The 15,643-nt window shown below is 34.9% G+C and overlaps 1 protein-coding gene across 1 annotated transcript in view; it reads right to left on the reverse strand.

The window, feature by feature from the left end:
- Positions 1-15,643, reverse strand: part of LOC145935406 (uncharacterized) — a 344,338-nt gene that overhangs the window by 314,103 nt on the left and 14,592 nt on the right. Inside the window, exons 3-4 of the mRNA XM_083036756.1 lie at positions 10,797-11,021; positions 10,652-10,696 (exon numbers count right to left, since the gene is read on the reverse strand). The gene's annotated coding sequence lies outside the window, so the exon portion shown is untranslated. The remainder of the gene's footprint in view (positions 1-10,651; positions 10,697-10,796; positions 11,022-15,643) is intronic.

Here is a 15,643-nt window from a genome sequence, read left to right on the forward strand (position 1 = left end):
GAACGAGCTTCTCTTAGCGACTTAACGGTACCTCCTAAAGAACAGATCGCGGCATTGTTTCAGCGGCAATGCTTTTAAACTCATTCCGCGCAAATCTCTCGCTATATAATCCTTCTATCAAGAAATAAGATAATAAAATTTCTTCAAAGAAATTTTGCATCCTTATTGTACCGTAAAGAAAATAATGTTTATTGTCATAGCATGCATATTGAGATATGTATTAGATAAATGATAATATACATAGAAAATCTACAGATTGCATCATGTGCAATGCGTAGATCATTTTTTATATGTGACTGAAATATATTCTCTCTATACACAGCTCTAGATAAATATTATTCTCTAAAATTATATAGAAAGAAAGTAAATAGAGTATTGTCAGCGTCCTTGAACGCATTAAAGTATAATCAAATGTATGTATCAATTGATCGTTATCATCGTTGAGGTCGAGGTCAACATCCGACATGAAAGTGTGACTAATTACTTATATAAGCAAATGGATGCTCTCTCACCCATTCACCTATCTTTAAAACTAATCACAAGTCCCCCTCTTACTTCCTCCTCGCCTTGTGACATTATATTCCTCCTCCAATTAATCTAGGGAAAAATTAGGGGAACCTCTCACTCATCCAATAGAAAAAATGATATAGAAATCGCATTTATATGCTACTAAAACGCATCGTGAGATAGTAACGTAGAAAAGTTTTGCGGATTAATTACAGTAGAGTGGCGAAATTGATCAGGAGAGTAATTTCATTACGACCCTTGTGGTAGTTCAGGCTAGAAGGGTCAATCACACTTTTCCGTGACCGTTCCCAGGTCTCCTCTTAAGTACGTAAACGGAAAAGACGCTGGCGGGCAAAGTGTTTAAAGGTTGCTGCAGTACTTTCACCATCTGGCGCGAGTAAGCGTGGAATGCTAGATTATCATTGGTGCACTAATACATCGATAATTTTTGTCTCTAATATTTTTGAATTACGAATATATCGCTTTATTTTCATATATTCATTTTTATTATATAAGTTTCGAAAATCGCACACACTTGTGTTTCTCAGAAGATTCTTCTAGACAGTTTCTTTTTTTTATAAATAATTTTGTGCAATTGTAATATTTTTTTAAATATTTTAAATACTTGTAGCAAAATTTGATCGCCCTGTTTGATTCTCGATATATTCGATTTTCTTCACATTAAATTTAAGAAGTTTCGCAAAGAAAAATTTCGGGATCAGGACGAGCCGAATAATATTCGATTTAAACTTTAAATATTTTTAAAATAAGGGAGGAACATATATACTAAAATAAGATACAATAAATAGAGGTCGTGCACGTGTCATCGTACAGCGAAATGTTTAGTGCACTATATCGCGCATTTCTACGACTGCGGCGTTTAAATTACTCGATAATAGCCGCACTTAATCCATCGCTTAGTTCAGTTACGGCGATTTGTTAGTTGTCGGCGACAGTTACGGGGTGGGTCACGCCCTTAAATTCGATTTTTTATGGCCACAATTAAGTAGCGCAGCTAAAACTCATTTAGCCAGCCATTAAATCACGGTCCTATATACGTGTATCACGGTTTCGTGGAGTCAGCAAGTTCTACGCATAATTTTATGGCAATCGTGTAATATTAATGAAGATGTTAATTTCACGAAGAAGAACCCGCGCGGCTTTCATCGGATACGAAGACGATGAATTCGTGACAGTCGTCTCTGTCCGGCGTTTCAACAGAAGATACGACACGCCTAAGTTATTCCCCTTAATAAGGCCATGACACATTAGTCCGAACTATCCGTTTCTCAAATGCCGGTATTAATCCTTGTCATCTCTCAGTGTTTAGCGTTATCGCCAACGAGAGTTAACGCGTTACTACTTTATTTCTCGCGGCACCTCCTCACATGCCGTATATTTGAGGAAGAGAAAATCTCCGGAACAAAGTATAGCGCATAGAATACAAATGATCGATATTCTTGTAAATCGCTTAATAGCTTATCTCGCCTTAGTGAGACAATCCACACCAGTGTTTAATTTATTATCGTCTCGATTCCCAAGATTAATTCTTACTAATTTGAAATTAATTGGTAGGTTTCTTTCAAATCGTTAGTAACTTGTTGTATCTAATGATTAATGAATCTTAATGAGACCCCATCAAAACTAACGTTAAATAACCGAACTTCTAATTGTAGAATGAACTTTCATTGTGGAATAAGCGGGGTAGAACTCCTTCTCTTTTTATCCTCTTTAAAATATGCATTTTTCTTCTCAGCTGGCCGGAGCTAATCGTGTTGTTGAGGAAAGTGATTTATTATAAGAGATTGGCCGGCTACCAGCTGCGTTTATGGGTAATAACGGTACACTGTACATTATGCAATCATGAGATGCGTAACGCGAAGTACTTGAGTACTCTCGTGAAGATGCAACGAAGCACAATATGCGCATAAAGATGAAGGATGTGAATCATCGGTGGGAGAGATCAAAAGGGGGAAGAGATAGATGACAGAAACTTGCTTCTGCTTTCCTCAGAGAATCGATATAAATTACTCTAAAAATATTCATTATAACCGCATGTCTCGTTATCTCGTGTTGTAGAACATACTTGACAATTATCAGCTTCTACTTCGGTCTACTTCGTTAAATCTGGAAACACATAATCCTAACATTTTTTTGGCATTATTACAGATTTATTTCCAATATAATATATCGTCCAGATTTTTACATCATAAATGAAAGAAATGAAGAATTTTATAATTTCTGGAAAAATGTATTGATAATTTGCATATTTTATCAATAATTTTTATTAATTACTCTTCTCATCTTTTGTTCATCTCGACTTGCTAAAGATAATTTGTCTTCTTTATTTTCTTCTTCTCTTACGTAAAGGATACACGCGAAAGTTGCTACAATTATTCGATAAAGGAAATGAAAAATCATCGTCCTGGCTCGATGCTTGGACTTGAAGAGAGAGAGACTTTCTTAATTTCATCGCACTTTCATCATATATTCATGCGCGAGCCAGGCGGACGTTTAGGGACGCGGATGATAGAATTCGACGCGGATTCCAGTGCCCGACGAAAATAGAGGGGCCGCGCATCGCATCGAGAATACCATCGGTCCGCATGCATGCCGTGCAGCACGTATGGCAGCACGACGTGATGCGTCGCGACGCTCCGCAGCGTCGCCTGGACGCGGACAATGTGGCTCGCCGCGGAGGAAGGTGACAGTTAGTGCGCTAGTGAAAGGTACTTGCGTAACGCGGATCCAGAAATGATACACCGGAATGACGGAGCGCGAATTGAATTTCATTGGGTTCTAACGACCTCGCGAAAAATAGCGCCTGAATGGATCGGACGATTGATTGTTAGCTCTCTCCGCGCGCGGTATACTCCCGGAAATGACGCTGTTGTTGGTTGAAACGAGGCTATATTAGTCGATATTTCACCGGGAAATATTTTGACGTTGAGAGATTGAGCGTGATATAGAATTGCGATTGCTATTTTTAGAGTTTTTCTACATTGCACATTTTTTTCTGCACCGGTCAAAAGAGATATGAAGGCAGAAAATCTAATATATTATTCGTAGAACGTATCTCCGAAATAAACTGGAAACCAGTAACTACTTTCGATATAGTGTGTTAGAGCGAAATATTATCTATTATATTATTCTAAAAACATCAAAAAACTGGTTTTTAAAGTTGGTCTATAACTGTGTCCACTTTCTCTCATTTACTTCCCACGCTGCAGGCTTGAAAATGAATCTGGCAATGACTATAATTTCGTAATAAGGCAAAAAGAAATTTTTTTTAATGCATAACTGCTGATTTGTTTCAATCAGCAGCGCGATCGCGATATAATTAAGAAATCCATTGACAGCGGAATAAGTCAAATTCTTTAGTGATCGTAAAGTAAAATTGCAGATTTGTCTGTATTTTTTTTTACTACCAAATATTTTCCTTCGATGGAAACGGAATTGCTGGAGTATAAGGATCAACGTTATTATACGAACAGCTGTCTAAGGGCAATTTCAAGACAAATTGGGTTCAGTGATCTCCATAATTGGCGTTTTCCGTTCGGGAAATTAAACTGTTGCACGGAGCTCAGGTAGCAAATTGAATCCGATGATCGACGCATACTGATCCAGCCAATCACATTCAACCATTGGCACGAAATCGCAACTGGACCACTGTATTTCCTGACTGCTGATCATCGATGCAAAAAGCTAGGCTGACTCTGGTACTTATAGATGTGACCATACGAGACAGAAATACGAGAAGCGGCGCGACGTTGAAGAATCAAAAGAGATGCGTACGAGCAAAACGAGTTTGAGTCCGACCGCGCCCTGCTAAAGTAACGATCGCGTCTTGCAAAGATTTACGGTATATGATGTTTCACGTTTGATAAAATGTATGCCACATACACTCGTGTCTTTTACTTGGTGTCCCCACATTTTTATAATCAAGTTTCATATTTTTCGAGACCCCCGCGCAAACGCATCGTACAAGAGCGAAGCTCTTGCGAAAACGAATTCAGCAATCCTGAAAGAATACGTCGTTTAGCGATTTTAACGACGCGACATTTCGAACGAGCATAAGTACGTGTATAAGAAAACGAACGCGTGTCCCTTTTATAGTGTAATATCAGATGCTTTACAGCGTATTGTCTTTTGTTGTTCCCAGGGTGTCTCTCGCATTGTCCCGTGCTGAACACAATATCAATCGCATTCGGAAATCGCGAGACTGGTCTGCGCGTAAGAATGGAAAGGTTCGCAATGAGACTTTTTTTTGCAACGAGCATCGTAACCGAGACGCAATCAGGCGCTACAAATGGCTTTCAAGCGAAAAGCTGAAGGGTGCGCCTCTATAAATTTACGGTTCGCTGTTACGGACAGCTTCTAAATTTTACCGCGAAGCCGGATGCTTAAAGCCATCAAGAGTGCATTGGACTTAACGATTTCGCTATTATCTCTATCATTATGGAAACCTAGAACCTAGACAGTAAATCGCGAGGCATCTTTGACTTTACTTAGAGAGAAAATCAGAATTTATCTCTTCTCTGTTAAAGCACATGCTTGTCTTCTTTTATATTTATTTGTCAAAATATCGAGAGTCTATAAATTTACGGTTCGCTGTTACGGACAGCTTCTAAATTTTACCGCGAAGCCGGATGCTTAAAGCCATCAAGAGTGCATTGGACTTAACGAGCTTCATTGCGGATAAAATAAAAAATAAAAGTATAACGATTAATTATAAAAATGATTGATTTCTCTTTCTTCTTAGTTTAGAATATATTGAAAATATATGTTTCTCTCTTATTTTTAATATTTACAATAATCAAAAATTAAAATTGTCTTTCACTATATGCTCTTTTCTCCTATAGGTTTTTAATAATAAAAAAAATATTACATGTTAGTAAAAAAAAGAAGAGTCAAAAATTTTAGTCGCTTATCGGACTTTATTTCAATATAATTAGATTCATGTAATAAAAAATAATAAAATAAAAAATATTCCAACGTTACAATTATTCTCATTACTCATTTACACGTAAATAATACGTGATGCGTATTCTTATTAGAAACTCTGGACATTTATCAGGTTACTTGACAAGCCAAGGAACTCGTAGCTCCTCTGTGGATCGAGAAACGATAGTCCACCTTAGCAGCATGGTCCACTCAAGAGAGAAAGAGAAATAGAAAGAGAGAGAAGGAGAGAGAGTTTCTTCGGTTTCCGCGCAATTATAAATAGAATCGTCGCGACGGCGGATGGCGACGGTGCGAAACCATAAATCGGCGCTTTATGATCTTACGCGCGCGCGTTACGCATTTATCAATCTCCAAGAGTGGTTGGTATCCGCGAGGTGCCCGCGTGTCGGACTAACAGAATAGCGATAGATGTAACATTGAATGCAGCTGGTAATGTCCCGCGGTGATTCTATCGTGGCGCAATCGCTTCTGCCAAGTTAATCCATTAACGTCCGGATGTCAGGCGTCCGGACTTGCAGATAGTCGCGCCGGTTGCATCTCGCGCTACTCTCTCGTATACCTTAGGACGTTATCCAAAATCGATCTCGCGGCTAACCAGCTTCAGTTTGCTCGCCCCGGTTGACGTTTTAATGTAATACGCGAATGACAAATTCGCAATGCGTTCAGATTCACGATTTATCGTTACCGCGGGACAAACTGCACGCGATGCAACGTTCGTAAATCTCAATGTAAATGTGTCCGAGATATGCCTTTTAATTTCTATTGTCAATACAGAGAAAACTAAGATATATTTTATATATCAACCATCTTTTTTGTAAACTCTATAAATTTGTAATAAATGAAAATTTAGAATAAATTAAAAAACGAAAAATAATGCGACAATTATTACCGAATAATGACTGTTGTATTTGGTCATCATTTCCAGTTACACAGTTAGAAATAGTCATGATTAGTTCATGAACCGCGAGAAGAAGAAACGCGCGACGCTATTGCCGCAATGTGTCTGTCAGTTTAATTTCAACGAATGTGTGTAGAGCGACTGTCGGCAGTTTTATACAACCAAATGGCCAATTAGCTTCCTTAACTTTCTCTTAATTAGAAGATCAACATACGGTTATGTTGCGTTTGTATATTACGTGGAGACTACAAGCATGTGCAATTATCTAATAAACAAAACTCAAAAGGATTATTGTTATATTGTCAGGTAACTTTCTGTATCTCTCCGAGATGTTATTTCAGCCTTTTACTACCAGAATACGAAAATAAATTAGAGACTTGTATGAATTTATTATAACTCCTTCATAAAAGAAGAAAAAAAAGACAGCTTGACATTTGTACATATATAATTAAAATTATATAAACTTCTTTTCATAAATCAATATTTTTCTCATGTTTTAATTTTCACAACGTCATAATAAAATGCATTTATATATTAGCTAATAATTTTCGTATATATACATAATTGTAACATGACGCTGGCTACTTTATGGTTCATGTTTTATGCCTCTCTGTCGATTTATATACATGCGATATAATATATATTACATTTCTGGTTAGAATGTGATCATGCGATATCATGGACGGTCGACGACCTTCCATCGATTGTCAAGCGAGTCCAATTCCCTTCAGATTTTAATTCGCTGTTTCATTTTTATTCGTCCATATTGTAAATTATAATCCAATAATGAGTGCCATCGTAATTAAGATCATAATTATAAAATCGCAATACAAAACAAATTCTGTATGAAATTTTTCTCTAATTATTACATATATGCACATTGTACATACATATAATTGTGTCATAATTCATTTAACAAGCAACATTATATATTATTTAAAATGATAATTTTAAAAAGATTTGTTAAAAAATAAACCAATTAAATATGTCGCAACTATGTGTCAGCATAATAGCCAAATTTCTAATTCTGGAAAGAAATAAGGAATTATACTTGAACTCAGGTTTAAGTTAATGCTAAAACAGGATGTCAAGTGAAACCGACTATTAGAGTGGCTTACTTTGTCATAAACTCATTTTAGGAACGTCTTAAAAAAAAAAAACAACCAGCGCGAACGAATTCTCTCATTGTAGGCAATGCTTAGTTTACACTCGGTTATTTTATCCATGCAACTTTCTCCATTGTCGACTCGATCGATTATATTGTCGTTGCAGTCCGGTAACGAAAGAGACTGCGCAATGTTCGCTTTCATTTTAAACAATACTCTATTATATGAAAAAAATTTTACGTAGAAAAATTATTTAAATGAAAATTTTACAACTAAAAAGAATTTTAAAATTATGAGAAAGAAAGATTTATATAATAATTTTATATAAAAAATAATTATATATATATACAATATAATCTTATAAAGAATTATAAAGACTTGTTCAAAAAGTCGGATCTTTCCAAAAAAAGAAGAAATACTATTTTTTTGAAAAATCTCTGATTGTGTTATTTAAAAATGTGAAAGGTGTGAATGTTTGCATAATCGCTCATTGCAAGCTAGTTGAACTTCGTGACATTACAGAGATTAGTGGTCTATCTCGTTCATGTAACTACTTCGGAAGGAGTGAAAGCTAATGTAATCGTTATTCCAATCGACGTAACAATACCGTTAGATAAGAGACAAACGGAAATTAAAATATTCAATGTACATTCGTAATGCTGATCAGTAAATGTAAATAATTTTAAAACAATAATTAAACTCTTTACTGGATTGATAGATTAGGGAATATGGAAATTAAATTAACTATGAATTAAATTAACTGTAGAAAATAAAATATCGCGTTTTGTTGACTTTAACCGAGTCAAAATTTTGCTCCTATTTTTAATTTCTATTTTTTCACGTTTATAAATTCTGGAAATTTTTGACAGGTTTTATTTATATGAGAATTATATTATATTGAGTTCTTACTTGATATATATATATAGCTCAAATAGACAAACGAATAATTTCCCACTTAAAGAAACTTTCGGTAAAACTAAAGATTAAATAGTTTCAAAATGAAGCGATCTGACTTCTTTAAGTATCAAAGTAAATGTTAGCTTGAATATTGAGGTCGAAAGTAGAAGAAAAATTTTGAATCGGATAGATGTTAAAATTGAATTAAATTAAAAATTTATTTCTCTCACGCAAATTTGTGCTTGTTCCCACTCAATTATAAGTTTTATCATTTAACAACGTCCAGAGAAATCATAAAACAGTTCTGGGAGAAGTTTCTCTTACTTAGTATATCCTGAACTAGCGTGCTCTTAAATCAGCACCAGATCCTCAACGAAGAAGTTTAACTCTACATATTGCCGTAATTGCTCTCGGCTTCGCGGAAAATTTCTAGAACACAATGACAACATTCGCAACAACATACTAAAGTTTTCATCGAGACGGAAAAAGCCGGCGCTTTACGTGTCCCTCGCGGTACGAGCATAGCTCGCCTCGCCTTATCCCGCAATTACCGGCGTAAATTATACCGCAACTTACCGAGAATATTTCACGCCGTTGACGGTAAACCTTGCGTTAACGGCGTTTCGCTCGTCCGCGTTAATTTACGAGCGATGTTGCACGGCGCGCGATGCGCGTCGCTTTTTCACGACCGCCATTTAGATATCTCATGATAGCCATGATCTATCTAAATGAGTACACGTTATGGTACTACATGTCATCTCCCACATCCGGTGCTATCTTTGTTCCCGTTAATCCCTGAATCGTAGATTTGCAAATAGGTATATTTAAAGAACCTTTCGAGAGAGAAGGTAAAAAACAAATCCCTAGTATATTCAATAAATAAAATATAAATTAAAATTAATTGTATATTTAATGAATATAATAACGTAGAAAGATGATATATTTCATTTTGTGCCAAAGTATTCTAAGATAAAAGTTTCTTGTAATTTCTGTTTTTTTTTGTGCGCTAATGCGATAAAATGTGTGAAACCTAATTATGTTATGACATTCCAAAGCTATCATGTTTCTTATGTTAATTTTAATTTCGTTTTAGAAAAGTATATGACATATATTATGTCATATCTATAAATATGTGATATATACTAGAATTAGAATATATATGTAGAATTAATTTACGCGATAATATATGCATTCCAAACGCACACACATAAACATGTGAATCACGTAATGGATCCGAGACAACTTTTCCAATGCGTTTCCGCATTCCATGCAATTATGTTTCAGTTACTGAATAATTATAGTGATAGAACACAAAATCAATATATTATATTTTCATCGATATACATAATCAAATAAAAGCGGAATAGGAAAAATATTGTCGACGTTATCTTAAAAGGGAACGACACAAAGAGGCCATCAGATAGAATTAGCCGACGTTGCGTCTCGTTGCAACAAACAAAAACACTTCGATCATGGTTAGCTTAATCGTGTCCCGCGAACGAAGATTAAGATACTGAATGTAGGTGACCAACCAAGCCAACCAAGCCAACCAAGCCAACCAAGACCATCGATATGCTCGATATAGCCGTTAGTTTACTAGACGTAGATGTATTCTTGTGTACGATTATTCATACGTGGAACAAATTTTTCTGTCTCGTATAATATAAATAATCTATTGCAAATATCTTAGCGGAGACAATTTTGCAAAAGTCTCGTCACTCAAATAAATTTACTGTAAGCTTTCTTATTTATCAGCAGTTTGAAGTTTGAAGCTTGTATAATATATTTAATCTAATTGTTGACGTTCCATAAAATAGATGACAAAATAGATAGACAATTTAATATTTATATAATAAATATATAACAAAATATTAATATATAACAAATTAATATCATAATATAATAGTTAACATATTAATCTAATATATATACATATAAAATTTATATATATATATATTCTTGATATTAATTAATATTTGATGATATTGATATTTAATTATTACGTACATATTATTGCTCTTGTAGCTATAATTGACGTTTTTTTTATTTTAATTATTATAAAAATTTTATTTTTTTTACTCTATTCTTATAATTTATATAATAAATATTATTAATTATTTATTTATTAATAAAATATAAGATCTTATTTTATTTTTTAAAAATGTATTATTAATATTATTTATTAATCCTCCCTCTCTAAAAAGGCATGTTATATTACACCCCCATTACCGCTATAGAAATGTTATATAAAATATAAAATAAACAATTTCTCACTCACCGATACGTGCAATAGCTGGAGTTGTAGTACACAGCACACATTGATCTGAAAACAAAATAATCAAATTATATATACATAAACATATATGTGGGTGTTGAATATCTCAAACAATGCAGTTTAGAAAAAATGTTGTAATTTTTCATACCTCATAGTTGCCCCGATGTCGCCCGATGCCTCCCCGGGCCTCCTCCTCCTCTCTTGGTCCTTCGTAGCACTGACGACACTCGCGAAAACACAAATAATTACGATTGTCCGAGACTTTACGCGGCACTCCCGACACGCGAAACTTTACACGGCATTCCGGACGCGCGACACTTTACACGGCACTCTCGACACGACGCGTAAATCGCACTGTGTATCGCAATGCTACCTGTAACAAATAAAATATATACATATATTAGAATAATCTTATTATTTCGCATTATAACATACACAATATAAATATAAATATGTAAGCTACAATATTTAATTAGCAAATTTTCGCTTTATTAATATTTTTTGACAGAAATCAGCTGATTAAAGCGTTAATTTGCTAATCAATTTTTAAAATAATAATATATATATATATGTTATAAAAATTAAAATAATATGTTATAAATAATATGTTATAATACTTTAGACACGATTAATATTTTTGACAGTTATCAGCTGATTTCTGTCAAGAAATATTAATGGAGAAAAAGATATTATAACATATTATTTACAACATATTACTATTATATTTTAATTTATTATATGTGGATTAAAATAGAATTAAATGCATCATTTATTATATATGATAAATTGTATGGAATGGATGTATAGCACATAGCATAAACATAAATTATAATTGGCATTAATAAAACAATTACAGTAATAACTGAGCACAATTGACGTTGTTCCAATTTTGCCGTCATTAATCATCAAGAATTTATATCTCTGAAGCTTTTGTTATGATTAAGAAAGAAATATATATCCGCTAGAATAAACCGCTGCTCGATTCGAATTACATCTTAAACGAAGAGTGTATCAGATATGCCCAAGGATCAATGGCCGACTATATGGATATTATATTAATCAGATTCGAAGAGAAGCAGTATAGTCGAAGTAAAGAGAAGCTAGTTCTCTCTCTCTCTCAAGTCAATCTTCTGATCCAACTCTATTAAAATTGTGCGCAAAATAATTTATTTCACAAAAATCCGATCAATTCCAAACTATTAACTCTGACATTTTTAATCGAAAAAATTTTAAGTCCGAGATTAGTGATTAAAATTTTTCAATGAAATAACACTAGAGTAGACTAAAAATATATATTGATACACAAAAAAGTAGAAAATGTTTCTATGTTAATTTATGAAAATTTTCTGCTCAATTAATAAAAATTCAAATTCAGAAAATTTACAATTATTTATCTTTATTGTTATTTATTTATTAGCAACTATATTCGTGCAAGATATCATTATAATTTTTGGTTCACAACATTATAAGGATTGCCTAAGAGGACCGAGCGACGACCGAGGTCACTCACGTCGACGTGAGTATCATTAATAATCTATAAGCACGAATCGCCGTGACATCGACGGCAGTGATCTAGGCCTTGACTGATCAGCAGAACTAGTTCCTGCCTCTATCCGCACAGAAAATCTCAAAGAATGACGCGTAGGCTGGCGATTGTTTAGCGGCATTTCGGACTCGAGCACGGACGCCATTAACATATAACATTAACATATGCACGCGATTATATCACGCGCGTGTAAAATGCATCGTATCATGCATTTCGACTACAGCACTATCGTTGATATTGGCACAATAAATCCATCTTACCCGAACACCTGAATAGATCGATGATTGGGAAAGGATTGTGAAACAACAAATAGAAACAGTAGTCATCATCTGCAGATGAGATCTCAGATCTAATTGGCAGATTGGTAATAACTCTGTCATTTGTCGATTGAATGCCGTATTAATTATGTGGCATAAACGTTCTATTAAAACGATAGTTTAGACTTTAAAATCAACGTAGAAAAATATTGTATAACAATTTCGTTACAATTTAAGATCGAATTTTATTATTATGCATTTGTAGTCCAAAACAGTATAAAAATTTCTGCTATACACAATTTTATTTAATATTAATTTATTCTAATTGTCAAGCCGATTAATGAAAAGAAAATTTCTAAAAAAAATATTTATTTAGTTTTAATGATTAATTATTATTATTTGATATTTTTCCTTGTTTAATAACGTGCTCAATAATTTCTTCGGTAGTTTCACCGAGTTATGTACGAATTGCCTCATTTGCAAAAACAGCCGCGCCCCGATCTTTCTTTTCCCTCCATAGTTAAGCGTTTTAAGCGCGCAGCGTTTATTACCTGATGCTTGTAAAACGAGGAGCACGATAATCGACGGATGAATAAAACAATATGATAAATACTGAGCGTTCGATCGTTCGTCTCAGACGAACGACTTCGCTCCAGATTCCATTCACACAAGAAGCTTCAGCCTATAAATACTTTTACTTCACGCGCCATATCACGGTCTCGTTCTGTTAAATCGTGTCTTTAAAAAAAGCAAAACACGTCCACACAGCATTTTTCTTCGATCGATGTGATAATTTCCGCGGCAACAACCGAACGATAAAATAAGTTTTAACTCAAACGAAACTTTTCAACGACGATACCATAAAACGTTCGCGATATTGCGCCGTTTTTGACGATTATATACCGAGAGAGTTCTCGCCAAATTTATTACTCTCGGAATTATGTCGAGATAAATAATCTATGTTTAACGCAATTCAAATCAGTGCGATAATTTAAGTTGCGCGCGAAAATCGTTAAATAAAATTGATGTGTTTTTGACACTCTAGTTTCCGGACTTATAAAAATGAGATCGTAAGACTTCAAAAGAATACCTTCTTCCTCTTTTGGAGAATATAAAATTCTTTTCAAGGCGCGCTTGCGTGCAAGTACAATTATATGAATTGATTCTATCGATTCTGTTATTTTGTATATGTAAAAATATTAAAAGCACAGTATTATCGTAGAAACGTGCGAACATTGATTACAGTCATCGCGCAATCTTCCAGCCAAAATAGGACTGAGCGTGGCATATTGGATCGTAGATCATTTTGGATCGTAAAACATCGATCAGCGATTCACAGAGACGGCGCGACCCAAGTCTTACATTTTCCCCAACACTTGTAATGGTTCAATTACGACGCGATTGCTGCAACAGCGCATATTCCTGGCCTCGTATGCCCTTACGAGGAATGCATAATCAACGCGAATCGCCATCCACGTTGTGAATTATTGACTATTAATCAAAATCATTGTGTAGAGAAGAAGCAAAAACCAGCAATAGCTCTATCGAGCGAACTAAAGCGTAACTTGGAAACCGCGTGTGTGTCCCATAAACACGTGGAAGTAAATTATAGTATATTGCTATTGAAATATTTAATGTGCATATTATTTAGCATATATTATTAAATTTCATGATAACGATAAAACTTGTCCTTCATAATCGCTTCAGTACTATTATACGTTATAATGTAATATAGATTTAAAGATTGTCTATAAAGCTAATTCTATATTTGTTATAAAAAAATATCATACAAAAAAATATATTTAGTTATAAAGTAATCCTTTCTTATTTAATAATACAATTACATATCCAGTTCAGTGTAATGTAAATTACATATGTATGAAAATAGAATTGTAAAGCTGTATTAATGGTAGATAATTCCTTTTTTTTCGATTTTAACTACATCTAGATATTTTGCGAACATTTCCGATAAGTAGACCTCGATCTTTTCCGCAATGTATATTCGTGACGACCAATAATAAATTTAATAACTAGTCTTTTACTCACGTAAACCAAAACCGTTCCAAGTGGCTCCAATCGCTCGTCCATAATATCCGCGACGAAGTCGCGCGCGTGCATTGTAAAAGGAAAATCGCCGGTATTCAAACCACTCTAATTATGTAAAGTAGATACTTAAACTAGATTTGCAAGGAGATACTGCGGACCTTGCGGCAAAATTGCGCGAATATATAATGCCTTTGTACTCGCCGAACAATACGATGAAGTTGATCAAATCTGGCGCGATGTACCCTATTCGATCGTTTCTATTTATATAAGAATTTTAGATTATTTCAAATAACGTACGTATAATTAAACGGAGTTACTTTATGCCAAAACTTTGCATCACTATATGAGTCTAGAAACTTGGAAAAATTTTGTCTACATGCTTCTCGGCGAAGCAAAACTTTACGTGATCTGTAAACATGATCTCTTACTGAGAATTATGTTATTTTTATCTAAATATCTTCACAGATATGCGCGCGGAGAATTTACTACGGCTGCGGTTGCAATGTTGGAAGACATCGATTCATCAGTCAGCGAGTTGACGAAAATAGCCAGCAGGGGTGAGCGTCATTAGGCAAAACGAATTGCGACAATTTTGAATATCATGTTGATGCATCACGTCATTCCATCATTGAAAATGGACATGCCGTCGACGGCGTTGTCGCTAGCCGTCGTTACCTCTCTCCTGCCCTACCGCGCGTATTTTCCGCGCGAGAGCAAACGGCATGGCAGAGAGAAGAATAGACAGAGAAGGTGTATCAACTGCGTGCTGTACTAATCTCTCGTTCCATGTTTTCTGGCCTGAGGATCACCGATTGAACGAAGCAACGGGTGTCCGAAGAAAAATGGTTACTAGCACGCCCTAGTCCAGGTTAAGATAGAACTTCTCCCAGAGAAAGAGAGAGGAAGAAAGAGCGAGAAAGAGAGATACCGAGCAAAACGCATAGCAAGAGGTTCGAGAAAGATAGAGAGAATGAGAGAAACCAAGGAGAGCGAGCAAGACGAAGAAACAGAATGCGTTCTCTTGGCACTGCGGCAAGGCGGATGCTGTAGGGACGTGAGATTCTTGGCAACCGGGCGGAGTTGCCTGCTAACTCCGTACCACCATAAGGATCGCGGTCGTTGGATGTTTATATTCGTGATAGTGCC

The sequence above is a fragment of the Prenolepis imparis genome, unplaced genomic scaffold (assembly GCF_030444845.1).
Source record: "Prenolepis imparis isolate NDT839.2.m4 unplaced genomic scaffold, iyPreImpa1.0 SCAF_1, whole genome shotgun sequence".
NCBI lineage: Eukaryota > Metazoa > Arthropoda > Insecta > Hymenoptera > Formicidae > Prenolepis > Prenolepis imparis.